This window comes from Ahaetulla prasina, chromosome 2 (genome assembly GCF_028640845.1).
Source record: "Ahaetulla prasina isolate Xishuangbanna chromosome 2, ASM2864084v1, whole genome shotgun sequence".
Classification (NCBI taxonomy): Eukaryota; Metazoa; Chordata; class Lepidosauria; order Squamata; family Colubridae; genus Ahaetulla; species Ahaetulla prasina.
Window position 1 is genome coordinate 99,373,551 of NC_080540.1, and position 13,456 is coordinate 99,387,006.

Here is a 13,456-nt window from a genome sequence, read left to right on the forward strand (position 1 = left end):
GGACTCCTGATAAGATCTCAGGTGAGGTTACAACCTAAAACAAGCAGGCCACAGGGCAGTGTCAAAAATATAAATTCCGAACATTCTTGGTTTGTGGCTGTTCAATTTAGCTATAGGTCAACTTTCTATGACATATCATAATGTTCTTTTATACAAGATTATTAAATGCCTATCCTATATCTGCTCTCCATGCTTAAAATTACTTGCATATAAGGGACACAGGATCCTGATACTTTTGCAGCTAACCTCACACACACCTCTCTTCTATTTAAACCATACCCTTAATTCCACAATTGTTATCCATGTTTAAGCAAATGTGAACAGAACCCCCTCCTTGAAGGTTTAGCTATCCAACAAGGTCCATGTTCTGAGAAACCAATGAGTGCGTGCATGATCTTTGTACCCCATGTAGATGCTAAATAATCTGGACAAGAGCAACAAATTTATCCAAAGATATACCCATCCCTTTAAGTTAGATGCACTTCTATATCATTATATGCTTATTGTGGCTATGCTAGAATCAGTGAGGCATCTTATGATCCAGCTATCCTGAATTTAAATAATTGTAGATTCTGTTACAATTAACTGCATCTCCCTTGTTCTGAAAGAAACTATTTTCCTCTCCATAATTACCTTGCAAATAGCTTGCGATCTAGACAACTCACTTTATAAAGTAGAGAAGTTCAGCACTATATTCTGAGTCACCTGCGTGGGTATATGCAGTAGAAAGAAAAATTCCCTGGAATAGAGGTATACATTTCTGTAATGCATCATTTGGACACTTAGACATCTTTCATAACAATACACATATTATATTTCTTTATCTGTGATTGACCAGTGGATTTAAATAAATTAAAATAAGAGCTGGGTTTTGTACAAGTAAGTCATTTACAGCCCTGCTTTTTACCTCCATATTTAGAGATTTTCCTTAGACTCCTAGAGTCTCAGGAAAAAAAGGCCATTCTTATTAGTGTTAAATTACTTGTGCCACTTTCATTTAACTTCCTGCATACAAAAGGAAATACTTTTAGTGGTTATTTGATTTTTAACTAATCTAGTATAACCTGCAATTTAAACTTCCTTCTTTTAAAAAATAATTTTATTGAAGATTTTAATGACAATAGTAAAAGCAAATATAAACTAAACTCAAAAAAGAGAGATTAAAAAAAAAAGTGAAGGAAAGAAAAAGAGAAAGGAGAAAGCAAGATCAATGATTTTATCTGATGACTTCAAACAATCTTGATCTTTAATTCATTTGTTGTTGCAGGATTTGGTGTCTTCTCAAGTTTTCTTCTTTTTTCCATCTCAAAATCTTCTTTTGCAAATCCAATAAAAATTCATTGCTCTGGTTGTTTCCATGGTTTATCATTTGTATTTCCACTTTAATTTTCAATCCTTCAACCAGAAATTTAAACCTCCTTATCATCATTATCACCTACTATTCTTCTAGAGAATACTTATAGTGTGTGTGTGTGTGTGTGTGTGTGTATCAAATTCCATGTCTCGCAACAAAATTAGCACCATCCTGTACTGCCATTTTTACCCAGCCATGGAAATCAAAACTGCATATACATAATTAAGAAAATAAATGTCATATAATTCTGTCTTATTATTTCTGAAAGCAGCTGAAAAAATACTACATGGCTCCATAATTTTCCCCTCTATATATTAAAAGGCTGAACTGTAGACACTTGGAATTCCATATTCCTTTCCCTACAGAACAAAAAAAAAAAAAAAGAAGATTGAAATATTGCCTTATGATTTCTCCATCTGAATTCTGAAGAATATCATCTCACAATATTGATCAGGTCAAGTCCATCTCAAGTATAACTCCACTTTAAATAAAATACTTAGCTTAAGACAAAATATTATTCTTCAACAATAACACAATTCAGTGATATCTTTGCCTTCTTGAAAAACAGTGTGTGATATTGTCCACTATTTTACATGGCACAATACACTGTAGAATTGGCTCTTGATTCATGTGAATCTTTACTTAAATGGTGCTTTTATTTGTGAATGTTGTCTCTTCCTCAAGCTATCTGATTTTTATTTATTTATTTTGGTCTATTCAAATTTTGCCATTCTCCCCCCTAAACAATGGAAGAATTGTTTGCTTTCATATAGCATATCCTTTGTTCCAAAGGAAAAAATGATAATTTGATAGCTCCAACTGTTATGACTCCATTGCCCATAGAATTTGTTGTTGTTGTTATTGTTGTTGTTGCCCATAAAATTTGTGAATTTGTGTCCAACCTATCAGGATCCCATGGACGACGTTCCTCCAGGGTTTCCTGTCCTCTATCATCCTCTGGAGTGGATATTTAATCTCACGCCTACTGCTTCAGTGACTCTATCCAGCCACTTCGTTCTCTGTCATCCCCTCCTTCTTTTGCCCTCAATTTTTCCGAGCATTAGGCTCTTCTCCAGTGAGTCCTTCCTTCTCATTAAGTGGCCCCTAGAATAGAAGAACAAATTCCAGGAGCAGATCAGTTCTGTTTCTGAAGAGTTAAAAATGCCACAACAGCACCCTCATAGATGAAAAATAAGGATCAGCTTTTCCACCATTTGTGGAAAAAAAATTCAATTTTCTGTTCAGTAACATTCAAGCTGCAAGGAAAAACTCATATTAAGCCTTTGCTATTCCCTTTTCCAATAGTATTGCAACACAATGCTACACTTTTCTTACAACATAGGGGAAAAATACTTTAAATACTTGCAGTAAAGTTTAGTTATGAAAGAACATCAGGCTAGAAATATTCTCATACTGACCTTGAACTTTTAGGTTAAACTAAAAGACTATGTTTTTGACATAATCATTTAACCTTTGTGACCTTTACAAAGAGCAAGCATAAACTGAAACACACACACACACACACACACACACACACACAGTTCTAATTCAGCCCTACCTGTATTTTACTTACCCTTCCTCCAATGTTGAAACAGCAAACACTTTGAAACAGAGATTCCTATGTTTGCTTTTCCAAAAATTATCTTTTATCTGCATTAGTAATAATAAATATCTTGAATGCTTTTGTATTTAAAAACCCAATGGGAATTTATTTCTGATTAAGGCTACATCATAGAATAGAATAGAATAGAATAGAATAGAATAGAATAGAATAGAATAGAATAGAATAGAATAGAATAGAATAGAATAGAATAGAATTTATTGGCCAAGTGTGATTGGACACACAAGGAATTTGTTTTGGTGCATATGCTCTCAGTGTACATAAAAGAAAAAGAAAAAAAAATACCTTCATCAAAGGTAGCTTTGCATTGTAAGCTTGGCTTTGCTTCTTCCCAGAGTTCACGATAAAGGCCTGTGGAATAAATTTGATCTCATTATTTAGTGTATTTTGACACATTATAGTATGTGGATTTTGAAAAGTATGCTCTTACATGTTGCACATATCTAGATCTCTGCATCCAACTGCTTCCAACAGTGGAAGACTGGAGCAACGTTACAATGCCAACATGTAATTTAGCATTAAAAATCTACAATAGAGAATGACACTTAAATTTCCCACTCCTTATTTTATTTAATCTTTGCTCTCAAAGAGATAACTTTTATATTTATCATAAGCAGCTCAACATATCACACACACACACACACACACACACACACACGGGAGGGGAGGAAACAGGGAGGGAGGGGGACTTACTGTATGTAATCTATTGAATTCCTTTTTGTCACAATGCCAACCATCAGCAAATATTACAGTCTTGTCTGGAAGGGAAAACAAAAGTCCATCAAATGCCTGAGAGGCCCATGGAGAAAAGGAATACATTCAGACACACCCTTATGGGATACTCCCTTAAGAGCCCTGCAGTTGTTTTAATTAATCACGTTGCTTCTGTGTATTTTATTAACTAGTTTGAAAGACAATTTATTGTATTTCTATATATTTATTTAACTGAACAGGAAGATTGGCCGGTAATGTAAGTCTTAATGTTTAGATAAAGTGCGCCCTCTGGGCACAAATCTTCCTATCTAGATGTCATTACAAAAAAGGTTGTCTCCACAAAATTCCCACGCACATCACAAGTATCCTAGGCAAAGGGTGGGGTAAATGCATCAATAATGTGAAAGGCAGGGCTACAAAATTTCACAATAAGCCTGTAAACTTGAAAAGGCAACATGAGATTACATTGTATTAAGAGTGCATTAGCATGGAAAGCTCATAATTTGTTGCAAATTAGTTTGATCAAAAATTACTTTTTTTCTCTCTCTCTTGACTTTCTCTCTCATTTGAACTCTGAATTGTAAGAGGGAATGTGATGTTGCACGCAGCCTATAATCCAGTCACACCGTAAAATAAACATCCACTGACATAAAGGAGTTTAAACTGAATTTTGCAACATTGGAGGCATTTCCGTCACTCAAAGGCTGTTCTTAAAAGAGTGTCTCCCCCCCCCTCCCCAACAGAGACCCAAGTGGTGTGTGTATCTACATAGGACAGTGGAAATGTATGGGTAAATGTGTTTCGCGCTAGACAAATATGTCATGCAGGTAAGTTTCTGGGAGTTGGCCTTTGAGTAACACACTCAGGGCTGCATTCCAAATAAAATGGGCAGAGTCATAACAACATTTAAATGTATTTAATCACTATTTAATATTAATAAAACAATTCATATTAAGAACTGCAGATTGCCAGCAGAGGCAAGTTGTTCTGCCTTGGCAAAAGAGCTGAGGTAGACCAAGCCACTTCAATCAGCCAGTCTGTTTGCAAAGCGATTTCAAACTGACTGGGTTAACTTTAGAGTGCAGCTGCCAGTGCCCATGGTTGCAGCCAGTTTAGACTGGAACTGAGCCCCCACCCTTCCATTAATGTGCTTAACCTCACTGAAGGTTGATCAGGGTTATGGAAAAAGACTTCTGTCTTTTTCTCTACTTGCAGTAACAGAGTTAAGATCGTCTTAGAACCTTTTGGGATGTCCTAAGAAGGTTGGTAACTGCACTTCTTATAATGGTATTTTATAAGTATGAGCTCTACTACCTGTCCTATTACTAGTACAATTTATTTATTTATTTATTTATTTTATTCAATTTTTATACCGCCCTTCTCCTGAAGGACTCAGGGCGGTGTACAGCCAATTAAAAATCCACAATATATACTTTAAAACAAGACTAAAACAAAACATAATACAAGATGGCCAAAATTTAAAACAGTTTAAAACCCTAAAATATAAATAACCCCAGTTAAAATTTAGTAATATTGGCAGTTGCCTTAGAGAATAATTGAACCAAGCAATTCCTATGAAGCCTAGAAATTAACAGCAGCAGCAGTTATTTTTTTTAATTTAACATACAGTTATAACTAAGTTCAGTACAGGATAAAAGATAAAACCATGAAAAGTAGGCCCTATTTTTCCAGAGTTATAGACCATCGCTGTTGCAGAAACTTGTCCCAAGAGTCCAGAAAATGAAAGAGAATATTTGTAGCTCAGGATTGAAATGAAGGATTACTGGAGCTCTCTGAGCATAGTTTTCTTGCAGATGTTTCATTGCCCAATCATTGACTAGTACTGACAATGTTACCTAATTTGGATAGTGAAACATCTGCAAGAAAATAACCAAGTTCAGAGAACACCAAGGAACACCCCTCAGTCTAGAAACTATAGTAGGGATCCAAGTTCATCAACTTGCTTCTTGTTAGGTAGGAGGTTTGTGACTAGTCACATTGTCCCAAAGGTGCTTTTTATCAAGAGGCAACTGGATTTTCTGGTTTGTCTTTGAAGATGTTTCACTTCTCATTCAGCTCTAAAGAAGTTTTTTAGATGAGAAGTGAAATGTCTTCAAAGCAAAACAAGGAAGTCCAGTTGCTTCTTGAAAAGCACCTTTGGGACAACCATGACCTGGATGACTGAGAATGTCCATAGACAACTAGTCATGTTCACTGTGGCAGCAATTTTGTGCTCATAAAATCCTCCAAAAATTCAAAATGTGCCCTCCAGCCTCAAAGGGTGCAGATTCCTGGTATGGGTGTTTTTCCAAATAAACAGGGCAGGCTAAGGCAATCAACACTCCTTAAAACTGCAGCTTAAGCAGATATATCTTAAGGACACCTTAAGGACAAAAGGACCTTCATTTTCTAAGCTTCAGGAATTGTTCTGAAAGCTGTGGTTTTGCCATAATAACTGGGAGCAAAAATAATTAATTACTAAGGAAATCCTGACAGAAATAAATCAAGCCAACACTTTACCAGCCAAGCCGGTTTTGTCATAAATATTCTGTGCTGTCTTGCCTTTAGAAGTTAAAGGCATTTGTTCATACTGTGGTCATTTTTCCCCCCTACTGAAGCTAGTAAAATTTGGCTCCATAAACACATCAGAAACAAAGGGAGAGGCCTCAATTTTATTGGGCATGTTTTTAAGTGTAACTTTGCTCATTTGGTATTTGCTTTTTGAGTACCAGTTTTTCAAAATCTGGATTACATTTTAATTTGTTTCTCCTCATCCATTACCATCTTCAGATGGTGATCTTTAGTACCTTCTATAGGAAGAAGAAACAGAAAAAAATCAGTGCAACTCTCTTAGAACAGCCATTGTGAGTTCTGAATTTATTTTGAGGATTTGCTAGTTCATACCTGTTTCAAACATGTTAAATTCCAAGTGGTTAGTATATTTATTCATTAGATCTTTAAATCCCATCTTTATTGCTGTACAAGTAACTCAAGCTGGTGAATATACCTAATATTCCTTTTTCTTCCTATTTTCCCCACAACCACCACCCTGTGAGGTGAGTTAGGTTAAGAAAGAATGAAGTCACTCATGCCTAAGGTGGCACCAGAACTCACAGTCTTCTAGTTTCTAGATCAGCACTTTAATCACTAGCCAAACTATAATTCATCAGAATGTGCAAATCTGGGATTTAATGTAAATTGGTTTGAAAATGGATTAATAACACTTATACTTTTTTTTTTAAAAAAAGGTTGTGCTTATCTTTAAAGGCATTGGTCATTTGAGACTTGCTTATTGATGGGAACATTCATACCCATATGATCCTTGACTCTTCCTCACACCCTTACAATGGCACAAGGCGATATAATTGGCTTCTGAATCTGCATAATCTTGTTTCACAGCCTTACACTTTTTCTTTAGAGATTTGTCAGTGGGCACAGTTGGCATTTTAAGACCATGTGACAGATGCAGTCACCAAAAGGCTGTCACGGGAGTTGTTTTTTTTTTCCCCTATTCCCAAAATGGCTGCCTAGATGTGCCAAAGCTCTTCCAGGTATTTTCTGCCATGCTAGATTTTGATGGCCCCCAAATATGTCTGGTACTTTGCTTTGGAACATATTAGCTTTCTTTGTAACTATTTCTTAAAGACAGCAGTCACAATATTCTCAATATTCTTCAAAAAGAAAATTCAAAAAGATTTTCCCCGAGAATACAATACACTCTAGAAACTATACTATATTATAATTAAAGGTAAAGGTTCCCCTCACCCATATGTGCTAGTTGTTCCCGACTCTAGAGGGCGGTGCTCATCTCCGTTTCAAAGCCAAAGAGCCAGCACTGTCCGAAGACATCTACATGGCCATGTGGCTGGCGTGTTGTTGTTAGTTGCGAAGTCGTGTCCGACCCATCGCGAACCTATGGACAAGATTCTCCAGGCCTTCCTGTCCTCTACCATCCTCTGGAATCCATTTAAGCTCACACCGACTGCTTCAGTGACTCCATCCAGCCATCTCATTCTCTGTCGTCCTCTTCTTCTTTTGCCCTCAATCTTTCCCAGCATTAGTGATTCCTTCCTTCTCATTAGGTAGCCAAAGTATTTCAGTTTCATCTTCAGGATCTGGCCTTCTAAAGAGTGGCTGGCACGACTAAATGCCAAAGGCACACGGAACGCTATTACCTTCCCACCAAAGGTGGTCCCTATATTTCTACTTGCATTTTTATATGCAGTTATGCTTTCTAACTGCTAGGTTGGCAGAAGCTGGGACAAGTACGGGTCTGGATGGGGAGGAACAGACTTCAGCTCAATCCCTCGAAGACCGAGTGGCTGTGGATGCCGGCTTCCCGGTACAGCCAGCTTACTCCATTGCTGACTGTTGGGGGCGAGTCGTTGACCCCCACAGAGAGGGTACACAACTTAGGCGTCCTCCTGGATTCACGGCTGTCTCTTGAAGATCATTTGACGGCTGTCACCAGGGGGGCTTTCTATCAGGTCCGCCTGATCCACCAGTTGCGTCCCTTATTTATTTATTTATTTATTTATTTATTTATTTATTTATTTATTTATTTATTTATTTATTTATTTATTTATTTATTTATTTATTTATTTAACTTTTATACCGCCCTTCTCCCGAAGGACTCAGGGCGGTGTACAGCCAAGATAAAAGCAATAAGTATACAAAGTTAAAAATCAATTTAAAATACCTATTCAATAGTGGCCGAATTAAAACCGTCAAATTGACCAACCTAAAATACCCCATATAAAATTACAGAAAATTTAAAAATTTAAAATTTAAAATTTAGAAATTTTAAAAATCTAAAAAATCAGTCCAGTCCCGCTTGAATGAATAAATGAGTTTTTAATTCCCGACGAAAGGTCCGAAGGTCAGATATTTGGCGCAAACCGGGGGGAAGGTCGTTCCAGAGAGTAGGTGCTCCAACAGAGAAGGCCCTTCCCCTGGGGGCCGCCAGCCGGCATTGCTTGGTGGACGGCACCCTGAGAAGACCCTCTCTGTGAGAGCGTACGGGTCGATGGGAGGCATAAGGTAACAGCAGATGGGAGTAAGTACCCGGGCCCTAAGCCATGGAGCGCTTTAAAGGTGGTAACCAGAACCTTGAAGCGCACCCGAAAGACCACAGGTAGCCAGTGCAGACTGCGCAGGAGTGGTATTACCCGGGAGCAACGTGGTGCTCCCTCAATCACCCGCGCAGCTGCATTCTGGACTAGCTGAAGTCTCCAGGTGCACCTCAGGGGTAGCCCCATGTAGAGAGCATTGCAATAATCCAGGCGAGAAGTGACGAGAGCATGAGTGACCGTGCATAAGGCATCCCGGTCCAGAAAGGGGCGCAACTGGCGAACCAGGCGGACCTGGTAAAAAGCTCTCCTGGAGACGGCCGCCACATGGTCTTCAAACGACAGCTGTCCATCCAGGAGAACGCCCAAGTTGCGCACCCTTTCCGTCGGGGCCAATGACTCACCCCCAACAGTCAGCTGCGGTTGTACCGAGATGCCGGCATCCACAGCCACTCCGTCTTGGATGGATTGAGTCTGAGTCTGTTTCTCCCCATCCAGACCCGTACGGCCTCCAGACAACGGGACAGCACTTTGACAGCTTCGCTGGGGTGGCCTGGGGTGGAGAAGTACAGCTGAGTACAGATGATAGCTCACCCCAAAGCCACTGGACCGGGTTTCTCTGCGTACAGTCACTCATAATCTCGCTTGGACTACTGCAATGCTCTCTACATGGGGCTCCCCTTGAAGAGCACCTGGAAGCTCCAACTGGTCCAGAAAGCAGCCGTGCGGGTGATAGAGGGAGCACCTCGTGGCTCCCATATAACACCGCTCCTGCGCGGGCTGCACTGGCCTCCCATCGACCTGTGCGCTCCCACAGGGAGGGCCTCCTTGGGGTGCCATCGGTGAAACAATGTCGACTGGCGACCCCCAGGGGTAGGGCCTTCTCTGTGGGGGTGTTGTGTCTCGCCCAATCTCACCACAGCCGGGGTCTGCTTATCTGCTTCCGAACGCTGAAGAATGTCCTAGCATGCCTCCCGGCCCCAGCCCTGGCTCCATGCCCAGACAGGCTGAGGAGGGGGCATCTCCCGGCCCCAGCTCTGGCTCCATGCCCAGACAGGCTGAAGAAGAGCAAGTATCTCCAGCCCCCAGCTCTGGCTCCATGCCCAGGCAAACGGAGCAACTAGACCCCTCCCTCTCCTCCACAGCATGTGAGCCTGAGGAAGGTCAATTACCAACAGCTGCCGATTGGAGTGACCCTCGCTTCAGAAGAATTGATAGGCGGCGGCGTCAGAAGGAAGGGAGGAGCAGGCCTGGATAAGTGCTGAGTCATGGAGCCACACCCCATGGCCTATATAAAGGATCTGCTTTCTGGCAGTCTCTGAGTCAGGCAAAGTCTAAACATATCTCGCTGAAGTCACTTTCTGGTCTCCTGCCTGCCTTGAGGACTTTGCTAGGACTTTGGCAGAGCTGCAGAGGCACACCTGATTCGGATTTCCCTGACCCGGCCATCAGCGGAGGTGTGGGACACGACAGGGGGCTCCTGCCCTCTGGAACGAGCTGCCTTCGGGGCTTTGCCAACTCCCCGACCTTTGGACCTTCCGCCGTGAGTTGAAGACTCTTTTATTCCATCGAGCTGGGCTAGCCTGATTAAGCAATTTTAAATGGGGTTTTAGTTTTTTGTATTAGTTAGTTTTTTAAATATTTTGACCATTATTTATATAAATTTTAGTCTGTTTTTAATGTGTATTTATTGTATCTTTTAAATTGGCTGTTAACCGCCCTGAGTCCTTCGGGAGAAGGGCGGTATACAACTTTCCATTATGATGGTCCAGAAAGCAAAGACTCAATAAGAGAAGGTGAGATTATAATTTTATTTGATGTCACAGCACAGTTTAAATCCATAAACTCATAACTAGTGAAAGAATCCATAGCAGCAGTACTACACAACACATCTTACCTTACCAAATACACTATGACCAAAATACCTAGAATCATGAATCTCTTCATCTTCTGCTTTAAGTTTGATGGTCAAAAATACCAATAAATCAAAGGAATACCCATGCGATCACTGCTCGCAGGACTCATAGCAGAGACTCTAATGCAGCATCTAGAAATGTAGCACTGCCATACATAAGTGTTTTTTCTCCAGCAGGACTGGTCTATCAGGGCAACCTGGTCTACCCAATTATGAGACGGAGCAAACTGCTTCTGTTGATGGTCAAAATACCAATAAATCAAAGGAATACCCATGCGATCACTGCTCGCAGGACTCATAGCAGAGACTCTAATGCAGCATCTAGAAATGTAGCACTGCCATACATAAGTGTTTTTCTCCAGCAGGACTGGTCTATCAGGGCAACCTGGTCTACCCAATTATGAGACGGAGCAAACTGCTTCTGTTGATGGTCAAATATATCATAGCAGTGCCATACATGCAACCAAAAATATGGATACAGTATGTGGATCAGAGGTGGGTGTCAGCAGGTTCTGACCAGTCCTCGAGAACCGTAGTGGAAATTTTGAGTAGATTGAAGAACCAGTAGTTAAAAAGCTACTGGTTCAGGTGAACCAGTAGTTAAAAAGCTACTGGTTCAGGTGAACCAGTAGTTAAAAAGCTACTGGTTCAGGTGAACCAGTAGTTAAAAAGCTACTGGTTCAGGTGAACCAGTAGTTAAAAAGCTACCGGTTCAGGCAAACTTGTAGTTAGCTACTGGTTCAGGTGAACCAGTAGTTAAAAAAAGCTACTGGTTCAGGCAAACTTGTAGTTAGCTACTGGTTCCTCCAAACCGGTATTTCCAATAATCAGCTATGCAGCAGGGTTTAGCTTTGCTAGAAAGCAGGAAATTCTGCGCTGCACAGCTGATTCCCCTCCCCCCATTCCACTTACCTTCCCAAGTTTCCTTTTGGTATGTACTGTGCATGCGCTGATAGCAAACTGGTTCGCATTTCATCACTGGAGTGTACCGTAATTATCATGGACAGATCACTATATATACAAAAAGCCAAAGAATTACTGGAAGTCAAAGAAACCTACATCCCAGTAACACAACCTAATACAGAAAGCAGGAAATTCTGCGCTGCACAGCTGATTCCCCTCCCCCCATTCCACTTACCTTCCCAAGTTTCCTTTTGGTATGTACTGTGCATGCGCTGATAGCAAACTGGTTCGCATTTCATCACTGGAGTGTACCGTAATTATCATGGACAGATCACTATATATACAAAAAGCCAAAGAATTACTGGAAGTCAAAGAAACCTACATCCCAGTAACACAACCTAATACAGAAAGCAGGAAATTCTGCTGCACAGCTGATTCCCTCCCATTCCACTTACCTTCCCAAGTTTCCTTTTGGTATGTACTGTGCATGCGCTGATAGCAAACTGGTTCGCATTTCATCACTGGAGTGTACCGTAATTATCATGGACAGATCACTATATATACAAAAAGCCAAAGAATTACTGGAAGTCAAAGAAACCTACATCCCAGTAACACAACCTAATACAGAAAGCAGGAAATTCTGCTGCACAGCTGATTCCCCTCCCCCCATTCCACTTACCTTCCCAAGTTTCCTTTTGGTATGTACTGTGCATGCGCTGATAGCAAACTGGTTCGCATTTCATCACTGGAGTGTACCGTAATTATCATGGACAGATCACTATATATACAAAAAGCCAAAGAATTACTGGAAGTCAAAGAAACCTACATCCCAGTAACACAACCTAATACAGAAAGCAGGAAATTCTGCTGCACAGCTGATTCCCCTCCCCCCATTCCACTTTCCTTCCCAAGTTTCCTTTTGGTATGTACTGTGCATGCGCTGATAGCAAACTGGTTCGCATTTCATCACTGGAGTGTACCGTAATTATCATGGACAGATCACTATATATACAAAAAGCCAAAGAATTACTGGAAGTCAAAGAAACCTACATCCCAGTAACACAACCTAATACAGAAAGCAGACAACCTGATCAAGCCTTTTAACAATCTAACTAAGAAAAGTCAAATCAGAAAAGAAGAGAGTAGATAAAAAGCAGTGGTCCAATCCTCCTATGCTTCTATGGATGCCCTAAAATACAAAAGTCCAATATATCTCTTTTTCCAGTTATATTATTACCAGGGACCCCAACGTACAACATAGCTAAAGAAATTGCAAAAAAGCTTGGACATCTCATAGAGGGGAGCAAATATTCTAACAACTTTCCATTATGATGGTCCAGAAAGCAAAGACTCAATAAGAGAAGGTGAGATTATAATTTTATTTGATGTCACAGCACAGTTTAAATCCATAAACTCATAACTAGTGAAAGAATCCATAGCAGCAGTACTACACAACACATCTTACCTTACCAAATACACTATGACCAAAATACCTAGAATCATGAATCTCTTCATCTTCTGCTTTAAGTTTGATGGTCAAAAATACCAATAAATCAAAGGAATACCCATGCGATCACTGCTCGCAGGACTCATAGCAGAGACTCTAATGCAGCATCTAGAAATGTAGCACTGCCATACATAAGTGTTTTTTCTCCAGCAGGACTGGTCTATCAGGGCAACCTGGTCTACCCAATTATGAGACGGAGCAAACTGCTTCTGTTGATGGTCAAAATACCAATAAATCAATAAATCAATAAATCAATAAATCAATAAATCAATAAATCAATAAATCAATAAATCAATAAATCAATAAATCAATAAATCAATAAATCAAAGGAATACCCATGCGATCACTGCTCGCAGGACTCATAGCAGAGACT

At 40.1% G+C, this 13,456-nt stretch overlaps 1 long non-coding RNA gene across 1 annotated transcript; it reads right to left on the reverse strand.

Annotated features, from left to right (window-relative positions):
- Nucleotides 1-1,548: 1,548 nt before the first annotated feature.
- Nucleotides 1,549-3,732, reverse strand: LOC131189977 (uncharacterized). Its single transcript, XR_009153183.1, has 3 exons — nucleotides 3,669-3,732; nucleotides 3,261-3,326; nucleotides 1,549-2,458 (listed from the first exon to the last, which is right to left on the reverse strand). It is a non-coding gene; the product is annotated as an uncharacterized LOC131189977 (long non-coding RNA).
- Between the last annotated feature and the right edge of the window lie 9,724 nt (nucleotides 3,733-13,456).